The following is a 17,719-nucleotide window of genomic DNA, read 5'->3' as shown; positions in this document are numbered from 1 at the left end:
GTTGGATTAATAGAAGAGATAGACATGATCCAGCGAAAAGCAGCGCGATTCGTCATGGGGACATTTAGTCAGCGCGAGAGCGTTACGGAGATGCTGAACAAGCTCCAGTGGCGGACACTTCAAGAAAGGCGTTACGCAATACGGAGAGGTTTATTATCGAAATTACGAGAGAGCACATTCCGGGAAGAGATGGGCAACATATTACTACCGCCCACATATATCTCGCGTAATGATCACAACGAAAAGATCCGAGAAATTAGAGCAAATACGGAGACTTACAAGCAGTCGTTCTTCCCACGCACAATTCGTGAATGGAACAGGGAAGGGGGGATCAGATAGTGGTACAATAAGTACCCTCCGCCACACACCGTAAGGTGGCTCGCGGAGTATAGATGTAGATGTAGATGTAGATGTAGATGTAGATGTAGATGTATCCTTTCACTGTCCGATCTTGTGTTGCGTCTTTAATGACCTCGTCGTCGACGGAACCTTAAATCCGAATTTTCCTACTTTTTGTATGCCAAAAGTTGAGTACCTGCAAAAGGGAAAGCTTTCTCTTTCAAAACGTATTTTCAGAATCACGTGATTTGCTGATACATGTTAGGAAAACAACATTTTTGCTGTCTCCATTACTTACAGTACTGCACATAAAACCAACAAAGCATATTCGATTGAAGTTTCCCATGATGAGAAATGAGAAGGAGTGATCTGTATGTACTTTAAATAAATTTTTTGTAGTCAACATCTCCTTAATAACTTTCTTTTGACAGGTTTTGACAGGTAAGACTGCCATATTCAGATCTATAAAAATAGTCTTATCTGTCGGAACTCGTCAATAAAAACAGTTTTTAACGTGATATTGGCTATCAAAATCTTCTTTAAAGCATGTTTGCCGCTTCCCACTATAAATGAAAGACGCTGCCTGCATGTTGAACAGTCATGCCTTACATGTTCGAACATGATTATACTGTGTCTTGTATCGAAAATTGTCTGTAAGAAATGAAATAATCACACAACAGACGGGAAATGATTAATGGGGAAACAACGACAGTCACGAAGAAAATGTAGCTATCATACGTACAACATAATTGTAGTAAATCTGTTTACAAAGAACTATTTTAAGATGTGAACTGCTATACTGCGATTTCAGTGAAACTTTCTTGTTAAAGCAAACGCAATACAGAGTGTCCATTAAGTCCCTTTATAACTTCAAAATTTTATTACAACGGCAGTTGTTGAAATACTTTAACAAAATTTATTGTATCACTATTTTCTAAAGTTTTTAATATATTAAAATTTTGTGTTTCAGATTGTCTGTTTATGGAAGGAACTGAACCTCTATAAAATGGCAACTCCTCAAGAGAAGACACAATGTATGTCCTGGTTTATTGAGACGCAATCAGATGTTCAGATTCAACGAAACTTCAGAACGAAGTATGGAAGAGATGCACCATCGCGCCCTTCAATCCATGCATGGCACAAAAATCTTTATGGAGACGGGGACAGTGTTGGATAGTGGGAGGAGCGAGCGACAAAGAACATCCGAAGAAAACATCGATCGCGTTTTAAACGTCTTCACTCGTGCACCTACGAAATCCATCCGCACTGCTGCCAGACAGTTGCAACTACCACGTTCAACTGTGCATAAAGTCCTCCACAAGAATTTACTGTTGTACGCTTACAAAGTGCAACTCTTACAGACACTTGAGCCAAATGACAAGCCAAAACGGACAGAGTTTACACTCAACATGCAGGGACGCCTTTCGGAGGATGAAGAATTCATCAAGTGAGTTTGTTTCAGTGACGAGGCAACTTTTAATGGGACATTAAACACACAGAATGTGGGAATCTGGGGATCTGAACACTCCCATGTGACTAGGGAGCTTCACCGGGATAGTCCAAAAGTAAATGTGTGGTGTGGAATCATGTGCAACCGAATAATTAGTCTGTTTTCCTTCAACGAATCAACAGTTATTGTAGATGTTTACCTCGACCTCTGACCGAATGTGTAGCACCACAATTGACTGACTTACAACCAGTTATCATTTTCCAGCAAGATGGTGCACGACCACATTGGGGACTGCATGTTCATCGGTTCCTCAATGAAACATTTCCAGGCAGATGGATTTGGAGGGATGGGCCAATTCCTTGGTCACCGCGTTGTCCACATATCACTCCCTTTGACTTTTTTGTTAGGGGCATGTAAAAGATCTCGTGTATCAAACACAGATACGGGACATTGCTGACTTGAAGCAAAGAATTCGTAATACCATTACCACCATTGATGACGCTATGCTACAGCGAACATGGCCAGAAATCTAGTACCGTCTTGATGTGCTCCGTGCAACTAAAGGCGCCCATATAGAGGTCTGTTAAACACTATCAAAAAACTTTTTATAAACACTGATCACAATAAAAGAAATGTTGTTAAAATATTTCAACAACTGCCGCTGTAATAAAATTTTGAAGTTGTAAAGGGACTTTATGGACACCATGTATGTGTCTGGCGTAAGCAAATAGAATCACCCAACGTGAGTAAGTTGGTCATTGAGAATGAGTCGTATCACAAGTAAATTATTGGGCACGAACTGCACTACACTAGCGTCTGCAAATAGTCCAGTGACGCAGCCTATTGAAGTACAAGTACACTATAATACGAGCGTTTGAACAATTATCTGGACGTTTGTGTGTTAGCTACGGATTCCGACTGCATTTTTCAAATGTGGGAAAAGGAGGGAGATGCAAATGTCGAGCTTGTATTATTCTGTTAGCACAGCTTATGTGATTACTACAAAGTGTAATATGTCGAGTCTTACTCCTTGGTCTACCTCTTAATTCTTTGAAGGGATGTCACTATGGGATGAGATGCGCACACATACACCACACACACACAAAGCCAGGGGCGAAGGAGAACTACCTAACGGACACAACATACAAGTTAGTTCTGCATTTAGGTTAATAACACAAACGTGCTCAACGAGTCTCATCAGTTGCGATGAGAACAAGGATGAACGGACAGTACTTTCACTGTTTAGGAATGGAATGTAGCAAAACATACTAGATTTCATGAAAATTGGACCTCAAAGGAAATAATACAACGTAACAGAAACTTGCCACGTTTAGTTGTATAAATAGTTGGCAGAATAACGAAAATACAAGACCAAATACTACATCTACATCTACATTTATACTCCGCAAGCCACCCAACGGTGTGTGGCGGAGGGCACTTTACGTGCCACTGTCATTACCTCCCTTTCCTGTTCCAGTCGCGTATTTGGAGGGACACACAGCGTATGATTTCATTCACCCAGTGGTCCAGCTGCGATTCGTCGCAGTATGGAACAACATCCAAATAAAAGCCTCCGGCCGCAGTGGTAAAACTGTGTTTGTTTCCCATTCGTCTGCGATGATGCGCATTACGCGTCAGCTATTCCGTTTGCGATGGATGATGTTAACACATTTCTCGTTCTGCTAACAAGCCTAATTCGTTACGCGAACTCAATACGGACGGAAATGCCGCTGATTCTGAATGCATGCTCTCGAATCCAATATGAATCAAACGAATTTTCGACATGTTGGTTGTTAATTGTTTATTTTTAAGCGTTGTCGCAACAAAGCCATGAAGCTGAACAGTGTCAGCTTCTGACAGTACTGATTTATTTGTAGATGAATTATGGTCTGCGGCACTCAGCTCAATATGGCGTGCTGAGGGCGAAAAAAAGTTATACCCAGTGCTTTCAAACCTACTGAAGTGATAGGAGATTTCATGCTTTCTAAAAAGTCTACTGTTCTGCTGCCAAAACCAAATAAAAGGGCAATTCTCCTGTGGTTTTATCACATATGTGTCTACTTCTTCAAAATAATTTGTACGCCACTTGATTAATTAAGTTTTGATCGCTCTTATGTGAATTCCTCGCCCCCAGACACTTTTCTCTTATTAGAATGAACTCGCAAATTGCGATTATGGTTCCGCAACAGCTGTTGAATATTTCAGAACAAATGAAAATTTTTGCCAGACAAAGATTCAAATCGCTCGCGACAAGCGGGAAATCCAGGTCCGTGTCCCGGACCGGCACAGATTTTCACATGTTCGGAAATATTCTACAGCTGATGCGGAACCATAATCGCAATTTGCGAGTTTACTCTTAATTGGATGCCATTGTTGATCGTCAACACAGTGTCTTGGGCACAGCACTGCAGGTTTTCTCTTATCAGCCCCAAATACTGAGTCAAGTTTCTCTTAGTTTGTTTCTCGCATGTTTTTCTGTTTATGTGAGCCAGGAAAACGCTAACCCACGCTATGCATTAGTATGAGAAACTAAACAGATTTTTATAGTAGTTTACGCTGAAAACAAAATGTCTGTCATTTATTTCCATACAATGTTGTCAAAATAAGTCTGCAGTAGACCCTTCGTTATTCGTTCCAAGAAAGTAAAGCTGTTCACGTGGCATCTGCATTGTTAAACGCAATAATGAGGGCACCCGGAGCTCGAAAATAAGTAAAATACACTAAAAACAACAAAAGCGTGTGGGAAAATGAAGCTAAATTTAAGCGTTGGTTACAGCTTAGTATATAAGGCCATAGACATCTAAAAACACAGAATCATGTGCAATATACTACAAGACTGCTAGGGCAGAAAATTTTTATTCTTTTTCATTCCTGGACACAAGTGTGAACAACGAAGTTAAGGAGGCGGAAATAAGGCTCTGTCCGGTCATACTGAACACAGCGTATCCTTCAATGTTATAGAACATTTGCAGTATTGCTGAAATCACTATATACCGATTCAGATATTGCATAAAAGTTACATGCAGTAACGCGACGACCACTGTCATTGTGAAATAGGCTATGTAACTTCCATCGGAACAGTAAGTTTTCAGTAACTGTTGACGAAGCAACTAATCTCAAAAGTACCAAACATTGGTGCGCAGTCGCTAGAGTCGAATGGTTCAAATGGCTCTGAGCACTAAGGGACTTAACAGTTGTGGTCATCAGTCCCCTAGAACTTAGAACTACTCAAACCTAACTAACCTAAGGACATCACACACATCCATGCCCGAGGCAGGATTCGAACCTGCGACCGTAGCAGTCGCGCGGTTCCGGACTGCGCGCCTAGAACCGCGAGACCACCGCGGCCGGCACTAGAGTCGACCTAGGACACAGAAGGATAAGTCATACATTTGTAAACGTCATTCCAGTGACTGGGGTCAATGCTGTTAATCTTTACAAGTCTGACTGAATGTTTTAGGTTCGGAGATATACCACACAAAGGAAAACTTCATAGGTTTCGCTACCGACGGTGCTAGTGTCATGATGGGCAAACACAACTCCCTGCGCACTCTTCTCACTTGTCCAAAATGAAACACGTATGTCATTCTTTCAATCTGTGTTTCTCCTATGCTTGCGTAAAACTGCCAAGGACCCTGCTTCGAGATATATTGATTTCTTTCATACTACCTCTAAGCGCATAGCTGTATGACCGCAGTTTAGAGATTTTGCAAGTGTGAAGCCTCAAAAATGGCTACAGCCAAGCAAACTATATGGTTGTTCCTTCAAGCGGTAGTTCCTCGAGTGATAAAGCGATATGATGCTCTAACTGAAATGACCTTATAGTGAGCCACCCGTAAATTTAGAGTTCTTAGAATTGGTTCTACCGATTTTCAATGAACTGAATAAGCAAATACGAAGCGAAGGAGCCTCAGATGTATTCACTGTATTTCTTCCTTACTGCTCACATCACTTGACTGTCTTATCAAATCTTAACACGTGCAGTCCTCAGATTTGAAGAAAATACAGTACAGAGATCCTTATATCTTTCATACTTTTGAAGACACATACTTCGCTGGAAAGCTGCAATATCTTTCGAGAAAATCAAAGTTTTGAATCAGAACATTAAGGCAGTCGAACTATGTTGGTTAGATTTTTTATATTGAGGCAGTCAGCCAAATTTTGCCTCCTTTCTCTTTTGGGGACCCTACAATTAATTCACTGAAAATACTGAATCCAATTCAAAGTAGTAGCTTCCAATCACTGGGGACAGACTGACATATATTCAAAGTATTGTGGCTAGTAACGAACTTCAGCGTTTAGACACTGAATGGAGTATTCTACGTAACACCAAAGTTGTGTACAACCATGCTATTGTGCTACTGGAACTTTGGCAGTTTGTGGAGACTAAAGTGTCCACAGACTCAGTGCCTGTATTTCCTTTTTGGTGCTTGGTAAATCCTCTCCACTCCACTGCTGCTGCAGAAAGGCAATTTTCTAGAATTGGGCTAACGGAGACCAAAAGCAGAAATTAGTTTTCTACTAAACCATTACGCGGATAATTTCACACACAAAAATTGGTGAAAAATTCCCAGTTTCAATCTTTTGAAATTACAAATTCAGCGATAAAGACATATAACAGCGCTGTGTATGCCGACAGCGGGGAACAATAATCACACCTTTCAATCTTCGGTGGGAAAATTTCACGACGCATATAAAAGGTGAGTAATTTTTATCTGTTTTCTTACACTGTTGTTATGTTATGGGTAATAAGCATTAATACTACTGTTTAATTGTGCGAATAAGTAAACTGTGGTTGTCAAAAACAATTTCGATAAGTTTTCTTTGAAATTCCTCATAAAACATCATAATGGAAGTCATGAACAGTGGCACCTATGCACTTATGATGCCAAGTCATTAAGTGGTACTGCTTTTGTGTGTACTTTTATTTTATTGTACGAATAACAATAACAATCGCATAAAGAAGGTGCACAGATACTTCTCTGCGAGACCAGTGTAGTAGTGATTTCCTAATTTAGTGCGATTTTTGTATATACATTATATTTTTTAATATATGATAGTGGAGTATTGGCATGGAGAACAGGCTGTCTGTGTTTCTACCGTTACCCCTGCTTTTTCGAGTTTCTATATCCTGATTACGAAGCTGTTGCATCTGGCAGCTCAGGCTATATCACATCTTTTGTTCCGAATCTGACTGCAAACATACAATAAATTGTTCCGTACGTCGATTTCGTTTGCACTTAACAATACGGTCGTAAATTGGAGCATTATCTTCTACAAAAACAGTATTTTGTAGCAAAAATCATTCATCTAGCACAGTAATGGTAACCAAATTACTCCTCTAATTATAGTCCATTAGTGATCCTAGGAAAATAGAATATCCTTTGTAACGGAAACAAGAGAGCTGCAAGAAACTGTGGTTCTTTGCTGCATCTAAGGATGGCGTAAATGGGAAACGTGGTAAGAGTTGCCTCGCTCTACCAAATTTCTTTCTTGTAATACCATATCGTCCCTACTACATAGATTCTGTAAGTTTTGCGTTGCGCTCCTAGTAAGCAGAGGTTTGCATATTGCCGCTCAGTCGTCGACTTGTGAGAAGGAGCGAGTTGTTCCATATGTTTCACTTAAGCTTCCAAGTATTTCTCACTAGAAGCGAAAAATACACCTTGCGATCATGATTCATCAGGTAGACACAGTTAAGTCAACAGAAATTGTTTGCAATTGTGTAAAACCGTGCATTGATTTTAGCCACCATCCCTCCACCCCCACCCCATCCGTCTCTCTCTCTCTCTCTCTCTCTCTCTCTCTCTCTCTCTCTCTCTCCCTGTCACACACACACACACAACGTACATATCTGACTCACATGTGTACGTAGTATGCCGTGCAGCATACTTTCGACTATTTCCACAAGAAACGAAAGTCGCTACGCACCAGTCACAACCATGTTTCAATAGGATGCTGTGATCTGGAAATTAACCGTTTCCGTTATTTTAGTGATGATATGTGTAATACAATCTGACTGTTAATGATTTGCAAAAACATCAGTATTCATTTACGATAAGATAATGTTGGTAGCAATGACATTTTGTTGAGTTTTGGGAATGCTGGCCATTAAAACGCCAACCCCGCCAAGAAAAACTGCAACAAACGTCAGAGTGACAAGAATTGTACAATAGTTCTGTATATGCAAATGGTGAGTGTATCGGTGTAATCGCACAATGCTTGTAAGAGTATTATATATGTCTATGTAGTATATTGAAACGCGTATGTATTCAGTACCAGCGATGGCGAGGCATGACAGAATCTCTGACCAGAGAGTTGTTTATCGTCGCTAGTCTGCGCTTGACTGCGCGAGAGTGCAGTTGCGAGTTGTACTCAGTCGGAAGTTGTGTGTGAGGAGTCGGCGGGGCTCGACATAGGTCTCTGGTCAAGGTTCGGGACGAGGTATATTGTTAAATAAGGTAATGAAGCAGCATTGCGCACATCTGATAATGTAATGTATGTTAATTGTAATTAATTTGTTCAAGAAATGCCCCAATAATAATTTTGTTTTCAAAGCAATCGTTTTTAAGAAAAGAATCATTCCAAGTGAAACAATATTTCCTATGCTTTTCCTCCCACAATCAATTTATCAGATTAATTATTGCACAGGGCCTAAGGTCAGTGCAGCTGCCCTTATAAAATTTATCAGGTTGATCTTAACTTTAATTTTGTGGGGACTTAACATTTTTGCACATTTTTATTATCATTGAGTTTTATTACTGTGGGAAGCTAACATTTGGCTCTATTTCATTATCATAGACTTCTCTTTTATTTCTGCTGGGAGGTTACGTTTAGCACGATGCCCATTCACATTTAATTATTTTCTTTTATTCATTTTTGCGGGGAGGTTACAATATATGTAAGGAAAGAATAGGCGGTGGATTTCTCATTCTTAAAATTGCTCTCTAATAACCGTTGTTTGTGATAATATCGTGTTATTCCTTATGTAAGATGGAAAATAGTCTAGCAGTGTATGTGAGCATTCAACAGTGGGAGAATCGTGGACTATCAACACTGCAGTTTATCGTTCCACCATATTGTAGGTTGCATTAGTGAGGATCCAACGACTGTCCTGTGCATATGGAACTGTAAGGACCGAACTTAGAAGTGGACTCCACCTAATCGTCATCACCGATTTCCTCCAAATTTATGATATATGCAGGACTCAGCCAGAAATGAAAGCTACAGAAGCTGGAGCTCCAGATGGCCAAGCATTTAGAAAAAATATCATTTTTGGCGTGGATCAGGCGTAGCATGTGCCATTTATGTTGCTGTGGTTTCAGTCAGCGGGAAGACCAGAACGGTAGTGTGAGAGGTCGTCCGGTCGCAAGCTAGGTGGAAAATTTTTTTTTTCATTTATTACGTTACTTACACTGCAAATAAACTGAAATATTGCTCTGTATATAGTATTTATTAATATTTTCATGAAATGCAATGGAAAATTTGGGATTGCAAATAAATTTCGAGGAAGGTAATGTAAGTCATACATGAAAATCCATATATAAAACTAGATACTTTTATTATTTTACAGTTGATGATTCATACGTGCCGGGTTGGTATTCATCGTAGGTACAGGGAAGCAGTAATTTTCTCTGCATCTTGCACACGTTATGAACTATTGCATGAGTATTTTAAGATTTCTATAGAAATATAAACTTTGTCTACATCCATAATAGGTCCCCTCTCATCGCACAGTTCGGTAGCAAACTGGGCGTAATACATTGTTTCACCATACATTGGCTAGGATAGATGGAGATGTACAATACATTTTGATGCAGTCTTCTCAGGATGCAACTTCTTTTTCCCTCTCTATGAGACAAGAGCACTTTTGAAGGTTTTTGATCAAATTCTTTACCTCTGGTATTTGACTGAGAATTCCCTGACCCTACACGGGTCATTACTCGAACAATCCGCTGTAAGTATCGAAAGAAAGATACAAAAAACAGTGTTAACTAAATGTCGTATTTCCTACAGTATATGTCACGTACCTGACTAAGCCTCATTGCTGTGAAACAATATCGTAGAATGACGTGCACAGCCTTTTGTTGTAATGACCTGACACACGTCGTCCCACGCTGAGACCATTGCGCAGCAAGAGCGGATCATTGTCACCAGATAGAACGTGGCCCGGGTTTCCTGCAAACACAGTTCTGCTGCTGCACGGATAACAGGTGCATCACGGTGTCGGAGTGAAATGGAGCGGCAACTGGAAACGTACTCCAAATTTGAAATAATGGCACAGTTCAACTCTTGTGGGAAATACGTCTAAATTGCACATAAATTCACGTGAAGTTCTGGCGGTGCATGGACCAAACGCACTATCTCGTCCAGCCGTAGTGAAATGGTGTCAACAATTTCACCGACGCAGTTGCTGTTCGAGAAGGAAGCCAATCGACATCGGCACAGTGTCAATCAAGGAACTGATTTACAGAAATCGCAGATTTTCCTACCGTGAGAGAGTGCACATAGCTATTCTCGACTGGCTATGTGACAAAGGATCGGGTCTCTATACAGGTACTTAGTCAATGTGTTGAAATATAGTATCATGTTTATGTCGCTTTGAAGTGCAGTGCACTTTTAATAAAAACCATTTGACCTGCCATAATAATGTGTATCTCACACACATCAAAAACGTTTTGCATCACCTCGGTTTCCAGAACTCCTGAAGATAGACGTTGATTGTGGATGTTCTATTACAGACACTGTCCCTTTGACTGTTCAGAGATGACACTAAACCCGCCCAAAGATGTAGATAACCATGCATGAGCAGCTCCTATTAGACGGAGGGGGTCCGACAGCCGATCAGTGCCAGTCATTCCACCATGAAGGAGGTACGCGGCTCGTGTTGTCTGTAGTTCAACCATACCTAGACGGGCAATACCGGATTTCGAGCGCTTTCGCGTTGTTACTTTGTGACAGGAAGGGCTCTCGACAAAGGAAGTGTCCAGGAGTCTCGGAGTGAATCAATGCGATTTTGTTCGGACATGGAGGAGATACAAAGAGACAGGAACTGTCGATGTCATGTCTCACTCAGGCCATCCAAGGGCTTCCACTGCAGTAGATGACCGCTACCTTCGGATTATGGCTCGGAGGAACCCTGACAGCAAATGTCGAATAATGCTTTTCGTGCAGCCACAGGATGTCGTGTAACGACTCAAACTGTGCGCAATAGGCTGAATGACTGCACTCCCGACGTCCGTAGCGAGGTCCATCTTTGCGAGCACGATACCATGTAGTGCGGTACAGATGGGCCCAACAATATGCCGAATGGATTGCTCAGGATTGGCATCGCGTTCTGTTAACCGATGAGTGTCGCAAATGCCTTCAACCAGACAATCGTCGGAGACTTGATTGGAGGCAACCCAGTCTGGCAGAACGCCTTAGATACACTGTCCAGCGAGTGCAGCAAGGTGAAGGTTCCCTGCTGTTTTGGGTGGCATTATGTGGGGCCGACGTACGCCGCTAGTGGTCATGGAAGGCGCCGTAACGGCTGTATGATAGGTGAATGCCATCCTCCGACCGATAGTGCAACCATATCTGCAGCATATTGGTGAGGCATTCGTCTTCATGGACGATAATTCGCGCCTTCATCGTGCACATCTTGTGAATGACTTCCTTCAATATAACGACATCGCTCGACTAGAGTGGCCAGCAGGTTCTCCGGACATGAACCCTACCGAACATGCCTAGGATAGACTGAAAAGGGTTGTTTATGGACGACGTGACCCACCAACCACTCTGAGGGATCTACACCGAATCGCCGTTGAGGAGTGGGACAATCTGGACCAACAGTGCCTTGATGAACTTGTGAATAGTATTCCACGACGAATATAGCCATGCATCAATGCAAGAGGACGTGCTACTGGATATTAGATGTACCGGCGTGTACAGAAATCTGGATCACCACCTCTGTAGGTCTCGCTGTATGGTGCTACAACATGCAACGTGTGGTTTTCATGAGCAATAAAGGAGGCGGAAATGATGTTTATGTTGATCTCTATTCCAATTTTCTGTACAGGTTCCGGAACTGTCGGAACCAAAGTGAAGCAAAACTTTTTTTGATGTGTGTACTTCATGAAGTCCCCTCGTACATATTCAAGGATCACGTATAATATGGAACAGAGTTGATTTATTTATTTATTTATGCAGCAATCTCTCTGTGGCTGTTACATTAAGGTGTTGGATTTTTTAACTGTGGTGGCTTCAAAATCTAAAATGTATGACAGTTGGCCGCTGGTGAAACTTATTTTAGAATTTGGCGTGATAAGCTCACACAATTATCTTACAATATAGAAATGTTGTTGCAAAAAGGAAAAAAAGTCCATTTCTTTACGTTTCATTATTGACGGTATAATTTTTTATTTCATTGCAGGGCACTGATAATGGAAATATGTTTCCGAAACTGGTCTAAAATTAAATTTCAATGAAAAATTTTTGGCTGTTCAAAAAAATGGTTCAAATGGCTCTGAGCACTATGGGACTTAACTACTGAGGTCATCAGTCCCCTAGAACTTAGAACTACTTAAATCTAACTAACCTAAGGACATCACACACATCCATGCCCGAGGCAGGATTCGAACCTGCGACCGTAGCGGTCACGCGGTTCCAAACTGACGCGCTTAGAACCGCACGGCCACACCGGCTGGCTTTTGGCTGTTCAGCGGGTCTTCTTCCTCTACAAAATGGGTTATATAGTTGTGGGCCCAGTCCAAGAATCCACCATGCAGAAATGCGTCGAGCCGGCCGAAGTGGCCGTGCGGTTAAAGGCGCTGCAGTCTGGAACCGCAAGACTGCTACGGTCGCAGGTTCGCATCCTGCCTCGGGCATGGATGTTTGTGATGTCCTTAGGTTAGTTAGGTTTAACTAGTTCTAAGTTCTAGGGGACTAATGACCACAGCAGTTGAGTCCCATAGTGCTCAGAGCCATTTGAACCATTTTTGAAATGCGTCGAGACAATCCTACGCAGCTTTGACACCATCTCTCTGAAGCTCTAACACACAACAGCGCGCAAACCGTGCATTTTTGACTAGTATTCCCTGTTCAGAAAAAATATCAGTTTGCCGTCCTATACAACATGGTAAACGCTGTCTGCGATTTTTGTTGATAATCAGCGTGGCTGTCTGCGATTTTTGTTGATACACAGCATGGCTGTCTGCGATTTTTGTTGATACTCAGCATTAGTTGAATCGCGCTATAATTTCATGAAACCCGTTGATTCACCTGTATGCCTCTTAAGTCAGTGCACAGCGCGTGATAAACTGCATGATGTACACTGAGATCTATGTATAGTTTATTTAAAATGATATTAATTCGAGGCCCCTTTAATAACGTAGATTCCGAAACCCACGTTTGTTGTCCACAGTTGTAGGTCCACTGCTTCTGTTGTTTTCTCAGCTTTATTATGAGCGTACAAAACTTCGAATAATGTTTGTTCATTATTGTTTTGTACATAAATATAACACGAGACCGATGAACCGAAGCTTATGTCGTCTCAGAGTTGCCAACTTCACCATAGACAAAAACAGTACAAGAACGCCATCTTGAAACAAAACATATATATATGTAGCTGTCAGTCTCTTTTAGCTGAACGATAAAGGGTCAAGGCAGTCAACACAACTACACGAATGCCAAGTGTCCCCCCTCCCACCCCTGTCATCTCAGGTTGCTGCTTTTCTACTATTGGCTTGTGACGTCATTCCTATGCCGTCTAACAAGCCCTTATGACTCAATTTTCTTGTAATTTTAAGCTATACTAATCGCTAGTTCTTGAGATATTTCAGTACATCCAAATGAAGTTATGAGCACTCTACAAATTCTTGACTCTCGTCGCTTACACATCGTATATGTAAGATACTGATTGAAAAGGTAGTGCAAGAGTTGCAAAATGGCCTCAAATGGCTCTGAGCACTACGGGACTTAACTTCTGAGGTCATCGGTCCCGTACAAGTTAGAACTACTTAAACCTAACTAACCTAAGGACATCACACACATCCATGACCGAGGCAGGATTCGAACCTGCGACCGCAGCGGTCCCGCGGTTCCAGACTGTAGTGCCTAGAACCGCTCGGCCACTCCGGCCGGCCAAGAGCTGCAAACACATAAAAATCAAAAATCACTAGAAAGACGCCGAAATAAATATCAAGCAGAATGTTATAGTGATACTAGGCCTATATGAAACGACTCTATTTGATCAGAGGATTATGAAACTGGAATTGGAGTAGTTCTATGCAAATTATTACGAATATTTGTGATGTGTCTTAATCCATATTTGTAATTAATTAACAGTTATTGAAATACGGTATTTCAAGTAAAAGTAATTACATAAGTAGAGGTATTTTGACCTCTGCTTCGATTGAAATATATCAGTTGCTTCAAAAGGCTTCTGTAAAAAAAAAAAGGGTCAGAATTAATATGAGCAGTGCTCTCACATCAGAATTTGTGAGATTAGTTTATGAAAGCCATCCCCCACAAACTATTGCGTCACTGCGAATAAGAGGTGGTCCTGACTTTCAGCACATGTTAGTAAAGCTGGAACTGCGTTCTAAAGGAGAAACCAAAGTGGAAATTAAGAATGCAAAGTCTCGCGGCGGTAACACTGGATAAAAAGTTATCGGGCTTATAACCGCGTCAAATGATTAAAATTACTCGAACTTTTGACCAAGCACTCGTTGGCCATTGTCAAGTGGTATGACTGCCAGTGGACTGTTCGCTCGCTCCTTATATAAACTAGCTGCCGGCTGTGACGTCACTGGTGCTCGCGGCATCGCTTTATATGGGCATGCGTTGACTCGGCGGCTGATGTGCCCGCTTCAAACACGCGATCGCTGGATTCCACGCCGTGCTGAGCTGTAGGCCACCGTCTCTATTTACCGTGCTGTCGGTGATTTTTATTACAGTGGCTCCTTTAATTACCCAGTTTTGTCAGGTTTTATCTGGTGGACTTTTCTAAAGCACGCTCAGCTGAAGTAGTTTTCTCGGGTAGCGTAGGTGATAATACTTCCATCGTGCGTACTATTTGTCCGACGTAAGACTCGCCACACTTGCAAGATATACTATAGATCTCAGGTGTGCTGTTAACCGCTGCTTCATTAACTGGTTTCAGTAATTAACAGATTTTTGTTAGGGGCCTGAAGATCTGCCCCACACGGGCCCAGAACAGAAATAAATCATGTTTCTTTTGCTGCTCCTTGTAGGTACTCTAATTGTGATTCTTGCTTGAAATCATTTATCTGATGGTCGTAATAACCACTGTTGCCAACGGCCTTGCCGCAGTGGTAACACCATTTCCCGTCAGATCAGCGAAGTTAAACGCTGTCGGGATGGGGTAGCACTTGGATGGGTGACCATCCTGTCTGCGAACGCTGTTGGCAAGCGGGGTGCACTCAGTCCTTCTGAGGGAGACTGAGGAGCTACTTAATTGAGAAGAAGCGGCTCCGGTCTCGTCAACTGACAAAACGGCCGGGAGAGCGCTGTGCTGACCACATGCCCCTCCATATCCACGTCCAGTGACGCATGTGCGCTGAGGATGATTGGCGGCCGCTCTGTACCGTTAGGCCCTCATGGCCTGTTCCGGCAGAAATTAGTATTTTAATAGCCACTGTTCCTGAACACTTTGCGTGGGTGCCTCAGCACACGGGGCAGGTTATCAGCGTCTGATATCATTTTTGCACGATACACTAGTGCTTTCAATACAGTGGCGCCTGAGGAGGGCTGATGGCCTGCTTGTACAGATCGGTATGGGTAGGTTAGAATATAGGCACTTGGGCCAACGCATCCATTTCGTTTGCAACGGATGTGGGCGTCGAGGAAGGATAATGCATTGCCTTTTTCTACCTCCGTGGTGAAAGGGATGTTGCTGATATCGACGTTGAGGTGTTCCAAGAACACATCAAATTTCTCACGTCCGTCGGGCAAATTGCGAACGTGTCGTCAATGTCGTCAACATATCGAAATAAACAACTAGACGACTACGCTTTAATGGCGCCGTGTATAAGGCAACATCCTAAACAATTTCTATTCAATTACGAAAACCTTGACCACGCGAAAAGAAATGATAAAGAAACAAGAAATGAAAAGACCGACATGGAAAGGAACGATCATTTCAAGCAGTGTTATGTAATGGACAAAAGTGCTCTATTACGTAGAATTAAGTTAAAAGTAAATTCGTGTGGAATGAGTGGCTGGCAGAGAGATATCCATCCGCTTGTTTCCAGTTCTTTCAATTGGACGCTGTTTCAGCGGCTTATGCTCCCTTAACCTACTCCGTTAGTCCTATTGGAGAAAGAGAAGCTACAGTAATACGTGGAATCTGGACCACGTGTCATGACTCGCATACACTATCTTCACACCATCAAGAGGTGAATACTAGCGTAGAAGGAGACGGAAACCCTCTTATGTCAAACAGGGATTCGATCCCGCGGCCTTACAATCTCTATACTCGCACTCTAGTACTATACCAACCACCCAAACAGGATTCAGGTTATGACGAACAAAGCAGTTATAATATGAAGCAGTCAACTGGAAATAGATCCAGTCATCTCAGTCGAACTTCACTCTGCAAAAAGAGTGGCTAATTGAATATGAATGTATCATAACATATTAGATGTAGAAGGTGATCATAATACAATATGTATCGGCATTGGTTTGGGGAAATTGTTGGAGAGAATGCAAAGGAATGAGTGGCACTGTAGTTGAGAAATAAGAGAGGTACTTACGGCAGCGAGGTCGGAGGGCGACAGCGCGGTGGCGGCGGGAGAGGCGGCCCTGCCGCCCCCCGGGGGCGGGTTGTCTCCTGCCCCCGCTCGACTCCGCGGCCGCGGGGATTCCCCTCCGGGGTCTGACGATCCAGCCACGCGGCGCGGCGAGTCTGCAACACGACCACCATCTCGCTCTCAAGCGTCCCCATGCGACTCCTCCAACTTTTAGTTTAACTTCTTCATTTAGCTTATGGTAAATTTGTAGAGTCTGACAAGTATTTATCATTTGCATTGAAGTCGTAGGTTTGCTGTTTCTGAGTGCTGTGACACTCTTCGTTTACATTCCTCATTTTGTTACTTTCTTGTATGCAGATGCAAATTATTCATCTTGGACCAGATTTATGCTAATATAATTAATCGCTTAGAATACTACAATATTAATTGACGAGCGGAAAATTTAAACGTTCTAAGTGCAAAAACTCACATTTATCAGGAGAATTAAAAAACAATGTCTCTCGTTTTGCACGTACCTAATCTGTATTCAAGAAATTGAGACCGTAATCTGATTGCACGGATGTATGCTGCTCATCTCATCACTGGAAAAAATAATAAGACGTTATAGCAACGTTCTAAGTCCCATACCAAAAAACTGATTGGACTAACTGTCTGTAAGGAAGCTTTTATTTCAAGTACCATTAACACAGAGGCACTGCATTTTATTTGTGATAGTGCAAGCGCAGAAATACAGCACTAACGTTTTAAATAGTAGGACTGTAGTCAACAAAAACCATTTCTACATCTTTCAAACTTTTTACAAGGGAATAGCAAAATTAAATTCAAGAAAGGAAACTGTCTCAGAACTGACTTCTGTTTCTTACACAACTACACTACTGGTCATTAAAATTGCAACACCAAGAAGAAATGCAGATGATAAACGGGTATTCATTGGACAAATATATTATACTAGAACTGACATGTGATTACATTTTCACGCAATTTGGGTGCATAGATCCTGAGAAAACAGTACCCAGAGCAACCACCTCTGGCCGTAATAACGGCCTTGATACGCCTGGGCATTGAGTGAAACAGAGCTTGGATGGCGTGTACAGGTACAGCTTCCCATGCAGCTTCAACTCGATACCACAGTTCATCAAGAGTAGTGACTGGCGTATTGTGACGAGCCAGTTGGTCG

General features: G+C 42.0%; 1 protein-coding gene across 1 annotated transcript in view; it reads right to left on the bottom strand.

Annotated features, from left to right (window-relative positions):
* The window catches only part of LOC124615739 (multiple C2 and transmembrane domain-containing protein), a 1,088,825-nt gene that overhangs the window by 994,453 nt on the left and 76,653 nt on the right, over positions 1 to 17,719 (bottom strand). Inside the window, exon 2 of the mRNA XM_047143819.1 lies at positions 16,546 to 16,697. The gene's annotated coding sequence lies outside the window, so the exon portion shown is untranslated. The remainder of the gene's footprint in view (positions 1 to 16,545; positions 16,698 to 17,719) is intronic.

The sequence above is a fragment of the Schistocerca americana genome, chromosome 5 (assembly GCF_021461395.2).
Source record: "Schistocerca americana isolate TAMUIC-IGC-003095 chromosome 5, iqSchAmer2.1, whole genome shotgun sequence".
NCBI classification, from domain to species: Eukaryota; Metazoa; Arthropoda; class Insecta; order Orthoptera; family Acrididae; genus Schistocerca; species Schistocerca americana.
Note: the sequence above shows the minus strand (reverse complement) of the source record. Positions and strands in the feature narration are given on the sequence as shown.